The sequence below is a fragment of the Camelus ferus genome, chromosome 17, assembly GCF_009834535.1.
Source record: "Camelus ferus isolate YT-003-E chromosome 17, BCGSAC_Cfer_1.0, whole genome shotgun sequence".
Classification (NCBI taxonomy): domain Eukaryota; kingdom Metazoa; phylum Chordata; class Mammalia; order Artiodactyla; family Camelidae; genus Camelus; species Camelus ferus.
In genome coordinates this window covers 36,615,905-36,625,046 of record NC_045712.1, presented here as the reverse complement: position 1 = coordinate 36,625,046, position 9,142 = coordinate 36,615,905, and the positions used below count along the sequence as shown (strand labels likewise).

The 9,142-nt window shown below is 42.8% G+C and overlaps 1 protein-coding gene across 1 annotated transcript in view; it reads left to right on the top strand.

The window, feature by feature from the left end:
- Positions 1-3,042: 3,042 nt before the first annotated feature.
- RAF1 (Raf-1 proto-oncogene, serine/threonine kinase) overlaps positions 3,043-9,142 on the top strand; it is a 59,414-nt gene continuing 53,314 nt past the window's right edge. Inside the window, exon 1 of the mRNA XM_032459007.1 lies at positions 3,043-3,411. The gene's annotated coding sequence lies outside the window, so the exon portion shown is untranslated. The remainder of the gene's footprint in view (positions 3,412-9,142) is intronic.

Genomic DNA, 9,142 nt, shown 5'->3' with positions numbered 1-9,142 from the left:
ATTGAAGATGATGTGAAATGCCTGATGACATGAAGAAGCTCCCAAAGTGCTAGGTCTTATTTGTGCAGTTTTTCTTTCCTTCATCTGCCAAATGCATCTCTTTTGGCAGGCTTAAAGGCCTTATTGCCATTTTTCAAAAGAATTTTTTTACTGAGATGTAACAAATGTATAAAAAACTGCACACATCGATTTCTACATATATGTATGTGTATATATACTCATATATATATGTGTATGCACACACCCATGTAACCACTTCCCAAATTAAGAAGCAGAACAGTCCAACAGTCTGACACACAGGAGAATTTCCACATTAGCCCCACCTTGTGCCCTCCCCCCACCAACAGACCCTTCCCATTCTTTCCCTCTTCTGTTTGACCTGAGATCAGGGCACATCTGTTCTTCCTTCAAGCCTTCTCTGACTCATTCCTTTCCTCTGTTCCTCTTTGGAGACCTTTCCGAATAACTCTAGCTCTCCTGACCTCCTACCACCAAACCAGAGATGTCCACAGCAGGGGACATGCAACCCAGTGGTGTTGGTCCAGCTGGTATGATGGTCCGGCAATTCCACTCCTAGGGATATGCCTGAAAAAGCTGAAAACAAGTACTCAAACAAAACACGTACTTCCATGCTCACAGCGACACCAGGCACAACAGCCCAGAGATGGAAACAACCCGCATGTCCATCGATGGACAAAGTGTGGTATATACTTACATACTCAGCCATAAAAAGAAATGAAGTACTGCTACGTGCAACCACCTGGATGAACTGGAAAACATTATGCTAAGTGGAAGAAGCCAGAACAAAAGGTCACACATTATATGATTCCATTATATGAAATATCTAGAACAGAAAAACCCATTGTGATAGAACACCTATTGGTGGTTGTCAGGGGCTGGGTGGGGATTAGAGGGGGCCGGGGGGACAATGCTTAATGGGTAAGGGGCTTTACTTTGGAACTAGAGGTGGTGGCTGCATAACATTGTGAATGCACTACATGCCAGAGTTGTTCACTTTAAAATGGCTAATTTCATCTTATGTGTACTTCACCCTGATAAATTATTTTTGAAAAAATGAAGTAGCTACTCTTACTGGAGGTCTGAATGAGGCACAGGCTCCTTAAGCTGCCTAAGCTGTGAAGTGCAGGGCAAACACCAGCTGGGGGCGGCTGAGGGAAGGAATGCCCTAGGGGGCAGCAAGGGTGGCTTTGCAGCTCTGCCCTGAGCAGTGATGATGCGATAAGAGGTAATCATAGTAATTGCAGCTGACACCTCTGTCGTGTTTAATGCGAGCCAGGCACTGTTCCAAGCACTTTACACCTTAAACTCACTAAATCCTTGTAACTCTAAGAGGTGGGTGCCATCACTTTCTCATCACAGATGAGGAAATTGAGGAACCGAGGTTTAAATGATTTGTCCAAGTCACAGATGAGGAAGTGGCAGAGTCCAAATTTGAGCCTCGCAGTCAGCCTCAACTCCCAGGTTCTATGCTAAGGGCTTTCCCTGTCTTATCTCATTTAATCCTGTGAGGTAGGTATTATTGTTATTACTCCTAATTAAAACAAACAAACAAAAATCTCCTCGTGGTCCCTCCACATTCAATGCCTTCCAGTTTTTCCCCTGCTTTTCTTTTTTTTTTTTTAAATTAAAAAAAAGTGTTTTTTGGTGGGCAGAGACAATTAAGTCTACTTTATTTTTGGAGGTGCTGGGGATTAAACCCAGGACCTCCTGCATGCTAAGCATGCGCTCTACCACTTGAGCTATACCCGCCTCACTTCCTGCTTTTATTTTCATGTTGGTTCACATACTCCTGTCATTATCTATTCTGACTTCATCTTCATTTTCCTTCATTCTGTCCATATTACTACCTAAATTTATTATTTATATTTTCTTTTGGTCTCTTATCACTAGAAGACAGAGCTTTTGATTATTGCTGAATTCCCAATACCCAGAACAATGTGTGGTATGTAATAGGCTTACCGTGAAAATTTAAATGAAGGTTATACACAGTATTGGGTAGTTTTGTGTACCTGTGTTTGAATAAGTAAAATTATTCTGTACCTGTTTTACTTTTTAAAGTTTAATGTCTTGGATTAAAAAAAATTCATACATATATTTAGCTCATTTTTTAAAGCTTTTTTTTTTTTTTGCTGGGTCTAAGTAACTAGGTTATTTATTTATTTAAAGTGGTGGTACTGGGGATTGAGCTATACCCTCCCCCCAGCTCATTCTTTTCAATAGATGGATATCCTGCCTCGTGGAGGTAGCACCCTTTATTTAACCAGTTTCCTATTTAATTAATCCACATTTCCCCCCAGCGTTATCTCTAACGCAAACAACATGGCAATAAACATCTTAGCACATGCCTTTTTGTCCCTATGTGTACTTATTTCTCTAGAATTACTGTCTAGAAGTGGACTTGCTGGAACGGTACACACATTAAAATGTCAAGAGATAACGCCAAATTGCCCTCCCCATCCTCCCGATATCCATTCCTTCCAGCGCTGAATGAAGGTACACAGCAGGTTTTCACGCATCTTGGACCAGACTGCATATTACCAGTGGTGACCTTTTACCAATCTGATGGGGGAAAAGGAATTCCCAATGTACAGATGAGAAAACTGAGACTCAGAGAAGTTTAGAGACTTTCCCACATGACGGGTAAGCAGCGGAGCCGCGATGTGACATCTGATGTGTCCGACTCCGGGAAGGACGCGCCACAGCTGGACACTGTCCTCTAAGCTGTGAGTTCTCGGCATGTCTGGTTATCTCTGGGCCTTGTGATGCCGGCAGGCCGGCCTTCCACCCCCTTCTAGGCCTCAGACCCCTTCGGGGCGGCCAACCGCCTGCCCCGTTCCATCGCCTCTCCAGGTGCCGATCAGAACCCGCCCTACAGCCTTCCCGAATCCAAAATGGCGACCAGCGCCATCTCCAGGCCACGCCCCTGGGAGGCGGGGCCTGAGCTCAGGCCAGAGCGATGGATGCCCGAGCCAAGTTTGAAGTCGGCGGCGAAACGGGCTCGCGAAGCATAGAGCTGGTGGAGCCGCAGGTCGGGGGGAGGAGCACCGAGCGGAGGGCTCGCTTGCCGGGGCCGCCCGAGACTCTTCATCACGGGCGCTGGGGCCGCCATCTTAGATGGCGGGAGTAAGACGAGAACGAGTGTGAGACGCGAAGGCTTCCCTGCCGCTCTTCTTGGGCCCCGAAGAGGGCCAGCTGGCCGGGCTTTGGGGCGTGTGCCCTGAGGCGCGGAGCGCGAGTGTGACGATGCAGGGGCTGCCCGGGGCCCCGTCCCCTGGGCTGGGGACGCGCCGAATGTGACCGCCTCCCGCTCCCTCACCCGCCGCGGGGAGGAGGAGCGGACCAGACGCCGCCGCCGGACGACTGGACACGGAGGCGGCCCCTCTCCCTCAGGTAGGCGGCAGGGCCGAGCCCCGGATGCCGGAGGAGCCGGGCGGCGGGGCTGAGGGGGCCGGGTTCCCCGGCGGTCCGGCTTGGGCGGCGCTGACGGAGTGGCCCCGCGAGTGCGGGGCGGAGGGCCCGGGCCAGGCCGCTGTCACTCCGGGTGGCGCTGGGCGGGCGAGGGCCCTGGGGCCCGGTGTCATGGCCGGCGAGCCGAGTTCCCACATCCCCGCTCAGATTTCCTTGTGTTTCGGGGAAACGAGCCAGCGCCACCTCTGTACCCGGTGCACATTCCTTATACTTGGGCAATGGGAAGATCCGCCCAGAGCTGCCTCGGATCTGTGTTGTCACTCAGCTGGGCTAATTTCTTTTCTTTCTCGCGGCAGAGTGGGGGACCTGGGCTTGCAGCTTTTCCCAGGGTCCGTCACACAAGTGATACCCTTTTCGGGAAGATGAGAGCAGTCGGGAACGCGAGGAGGAAATGGGTCAGTGCTCCACCAGCAAGGCACTGGGGCCTCCCCTTGGGTTTCAGGACTCTGTGGGTTACTAATGAAAGGTTTGGGATGCTTATACTGACGATTGGCCCCGGGATGCTTTGGAATGAAGATCGAGGGCTGCCTTTTGTGTGAAGTGAGAGCCGCCAGAACGCTTCAGTTCTGCAGCTGCAGAGGCTCTGCAGAGCTAGTCGATGCCCAGAGAGCGGAGTTTGGACATCACGGGAGGCGAGGCGGCTGTGTTCATTCATTGTTCTCTTTCACGGGTTCTGGGTGTGCCCTCTGGTATTCATTCTCGGGTGGGAAGAATGGGTAGGCTCTCCCGTATCACCTTGAGATGGGACCGGGTTCTAGAGGATCACTCAGTCTAAATCGCGAATGGATTCAGCTCACGTTCATTGAGTATTTCTGCCTGTCTTGTCCTCTCTGGGCTGAGTGGAGGGAGCCTGCCCTCCGTTCGCTCCCAAGGCGTGAGAACAATGCGCTGTGATAAGGATGGACTTAGCAAGTGTCTTGAGAATTTGGAACAAGCAGTTTCGCCTGGGGGAGCTGAAGAAGCTTGTACACTGGAGGGGACTTTCGTGCTGAGTTTTGGACTGATGAGTAAGTGCTCATCAGGTAAGGAGAAGGAGACAGCATGCTATGCTGAGGAACAGCTGGTCCGTAGGCACGGAGACACTCAGTTGGGATGAGTTGGGGGAGCAGCAAGCAATCTGGGGTGCAGGAAGGAAGTGGTGAGAGATGAGGGTCTAAAACAAAAGTTGGCTAGATTGTGTAGAGCCTTTGTTGAAGGTAGTGAGCTGGTTGATTTAATTTGGATTATTTTAAATGAGGGTTGCTGATTGTTTTTTCTTGCTGATGACTGAGTTTCCTCTTCTTGATGATGTTAAAGCTGACAGTAATTGAAAAGATTGACTTTGTTAAACCCAGCTAAGAACGTTTTGACAAGTGCTTTATGTCAGTTGTTTTGCATTGACACTGGCGAATGAACTGAACTCACATTCCGAGGGTTCTCGCGAAAGATTCTTCTAAAGTTACACTTGCTCACAAAAATGTTTTTATAAATTTAGTACACTCTACCAGTACGACATTTTAAATGGCTGTTGAGAATATAAACCAATGTTCCTCAGTCATATAGAAATTGGCAGAATATGTGAAACATCTGAAAAAGTGTAAAATGTGAGTATTTTTAGTTTACTAAATGTTTTACATGGTAAATTGTTTGTTTAGATTGATTCCGTGGATTCCACTTCTGTTATAAAGTCTTTAGCTCTATGAACATAATTTTCCCCAGAGAGCTGTATTGTTGTGACTAATGCTTGTGCTAAAGTGATTATTATAAATTAACAGACTTCAGCTAGCATTTCCCAAATCTTTCTTGGGTTGTGATGATTATATACCACTGAAGAACACTAGAATTCTTTTGGCTTGTTTTCACCCTTATCACTTCAAGGGCTAAGCTGTTTAAAATGCAACAGAACCATTTGACCCAGTTGAACACTGGATACTTGGGAAAATTAACCTGTTACTATTTCTGTTGTAAAATTTATCTTTTAGGTATGTGGTGTTTGTGATACAAGTTGTAATGGAGTTGCTTAGTCTTGTTAAATTCCTGTCAGTAGTTTAAAAGATATGTATGCCTTCAAAGTAGAAGGCTTGACTGAAATTCATTATAACATGTTTTATGAGATTTGGTTTAGCAGAAGAAAACAGCGAGAAGCAGGTTAAGCTGGTCATTTATGATGAAAAGTATCTACAAGATGAAATGGAGAATGGTTAAACATTAAGTATTATGTTACAACTCTGAACCTAGTTGCTTTTAGTTTAAAACATGCCTTTGTGAAATCCAAAGTAGGTAGTTTGCTCTGAAGATTAAACAACAACTTCTTGGAAGCTAAATTGGACTTTCTCAGAAGCACTAGATTACTTATTAAATGGAAAATATAATTAATAACTTGTAGTTACTATTTCAAGTTGTCTGTTAGTAGTAGATGTATGATTCTATCACGTTTTAATTTCAGGTAAAACTTTGTTAATGACCTGCTGCCTAAAAATAGAAAAATGTTACGTGGGGGAGTGCTTGGGTTTGCATGTTAGGAACATCATAGACCATACATAATAAGCCTGGTCTTGGGAGCAGTTTGTTAGTCAAACAGCATGCCTTAATAATTGACTTGCAGAAGAGAATTTTAAATATTGCCTTTGAAAGGCAGTGGACTGATATGACAGTGAGGGATTTATGAAACCACGAAATCGAGCTCTGACTTGAAAAGGTTTTTTTTTTTTAATCTTGGAAGTCACTTCAAAACCAATGACTAGTTGGAAAATTGCTCACCTTGACTTAAATTAAGTGGAAAATCAAGGAACACTGTGTTCATTTAGGATGAGATTGTTTACAGGATTTAGGTTGTCGTGTGTGTATATATTTTTGTGTATGGGTGTATAAGAATTCTTATTTCCTAAACTGACTAGATTCAGAATGTAATACTAGGTGTTTGTGTTGTAATTCAGTTAGTATTTCTGGAATAGGGCTCAACTCCCTTGCCTATAATCCTCATGATAGTAATGGCTGTGTATTCTATTCTTGCCTTTAAGTTGTGAGTAAGAATTTCTTAGTTACATGTCAAAGTTTTCATCTTGAATTTTACAGTGGTTGAGTCATTCTGTTCCTCCATTTCTCTCAGAATATTTGTGTAGCTCTCAGTGATTTTACTAGTTAACTTCTGATCTGTTAGCTTTTCTTCTAAAATTACTCCTAGAATCTCAGTTTAATCAAGGAAAATGTCAAGTGGGTGTTGTTTCTTTGTTACTCGTTTTGGCCCTGGCTATCTCAAGTCTCTTTGGCAAATCACTCAAGAAGTGTGTTAATTGCTTCACATTCCAATCAGTGTACATAGTTTTTTTTTGAGGAACACTTGACACACAGTTTTATTTTTAGACCAGATTCTAAGAGATTTTCCTGGGTGAGGATTAACAATCCTAAAACTAGTTTGGAATTAAAGCCTTTGTGATGTACAGATTGCTTACATTTTTGGTTAATGAATGGGAAGCTGCAGGCAATGACAGCCAGTGTTTTAAGGGAACTAAATATGTCTGATTTTTTTCTGAGGGCCCTTGTAAACTATACTGGTGACATCTTTTTCCTCTTTCTACCTGTTGGATTTCATTTGCTATCGTTCAGTAGCAAGAGTAAGTACCTCTTTACTGTTTTAGTCAAGATGTTCTCTCCTGTTAATTGTCTTCCAGCCTCCTAAGGAAGGCAGAAGTGGTCTGACTTCTCTGAAGTTACTTAATACTGAGTATCACAGTTGGACAAAGTATTTATCTTTCTCCATGTACATTTGTTAATGTTTAACTATAGTAATTAATATGTCTTTAAAATTATGAGTTTTCATTTTTAATCTGGGAATTACGGTGGCATCCTTTTCAATCTTAGATAACTTTTAACATCTGACCTTTACCTAGATTTGGAACAGGTGAAATCCTGAGTTTTCCCTAGAAGAACTTGACTCTTGTTCTCTGTGGCAAATCTCATTGGGAAGCTCAGAGGTTCTGGGAGAGGCATTTCCCTGCATCCAAATAGATCATTCAGAAAGGAGCTCCCGTTTGCATTTGCAGTTAAGAAATTTTGTTTATCATAGAAAAAACTGGAAAAAGTTCAAAAGTCTGACAATAATAAAACGATTAAACTGTGGTATAGCTGCTTGATGGGGCACTGTGCTTTTCATTAACTATGGCATATATGAAGCATTTATGACATGGGAAATGCTATATCTGAATAATTACAGTTGTGTTAAAAAAAACCACAGAACTTAATACAATGAAATATTATTCAGTAATAAAAAGAAATGATGTACTGATACGATAACATTCTCCAACATGTATAAGCCTTGCAAGCATTATGTTAAATGAAAGAAGCCAGTTAGAAAAGACTGCATATTGTATGATTCTGTTTATGCGTAATGTCCCGAATAGGCAAATCTGCAGAGACAGAAAGTAGATTAGTGGTTGCTAGTGGCTGGAGGGAGTGGGGAATGGGCAGTGACTGTGATGGAGAGGTTTCTTTTTGGGGTGATGAAAATGTTCTAAAATAGATTGTGAAATAAAGTAAAAATAAAATTGATTGTGGAGGTGAATGCACATAACTCTGTGAACATAATAAAAGCCGTTGAATTGTACACTTTAAATGGGTGAGTTATATGGTATGTGAACTATATCTCAAGCTGTTTAAAAAACTCAGAACCTACACATAGGAGAAAACGCACGTAGATGTTAACAGTGGTTGTTAAACAGTAGAAGTAAGGTCATGTTTCTCTTTATACTTTACGTATTCTCTGAATATATTGCTTTTATAATAGAAAATACATAACAATAAAGTCAAGTTAATTCTGTTCATGGTATGGGCCCTTGTGTCACTGTCAGATTATACTGACAACTATATTTTTGAGCTTCTTTCAGCTGTTTTCTGCTTCCTCCAGATTACTTCAGGCTTTTATTGCTGTATTTGCCTTGACTGTTATTAGAGCCTTTGAACTGAACTCCTTTTTCTGATTTCTTCCCATGCAAGTGCATTTTCCACAGTACTGCCAGATTATCTTTTTTAATGTGTAGAATCTTAAAAATTAAGTCTCATTAATGTCTTGTTTAGATAATACTGTGACATGCCACAAAATTCAAAGGTTACAGGTAAACTGTGCAGAGTAATTCAGCTTTCACCTTTGTTTCCCGGATACCCAGCTTTCTTACACGCAGGGAGATATGTTATGGGGTTTTTACATAGCTTCTTTTATGACGATGCAAGAATATTCAGGTGTAGATATGCTGGCCTTACTTCCTTTGGCATATTGTCCAGGAGTCTCCATTGGTTTTCAGACTAAGCGTACAGTTCTTGCTTTATGTCTTGCTAACATGGTTTTATCTTACTGTCTTCAGTGGAATTCAGAAGTATTTTTTTTTAGCACCTAAGTAGGTGCAGGCTGGTGTGGAGAGTGAAAAGGCAAGTTCCTGCTGTCAGTGACCTTATGAGGAGAGATTGACTCGATTGCCTCACTTTTATGTTCCTCTTTTAAGTGCCTTTTTGAACACCATCTTCTACATATTATTTCCTGATCTTTTTCTCTCTTTCTCGCTCATCATTGTTGTGTTTCCTTCCTTGAGTCCCACCTTAAAATCCTTTGTATTTTTCTTACGGTCTTTATTGTTTGGTCATTTGTGAGCTTATCATCTCATTAGATTATAAACTCAAATTA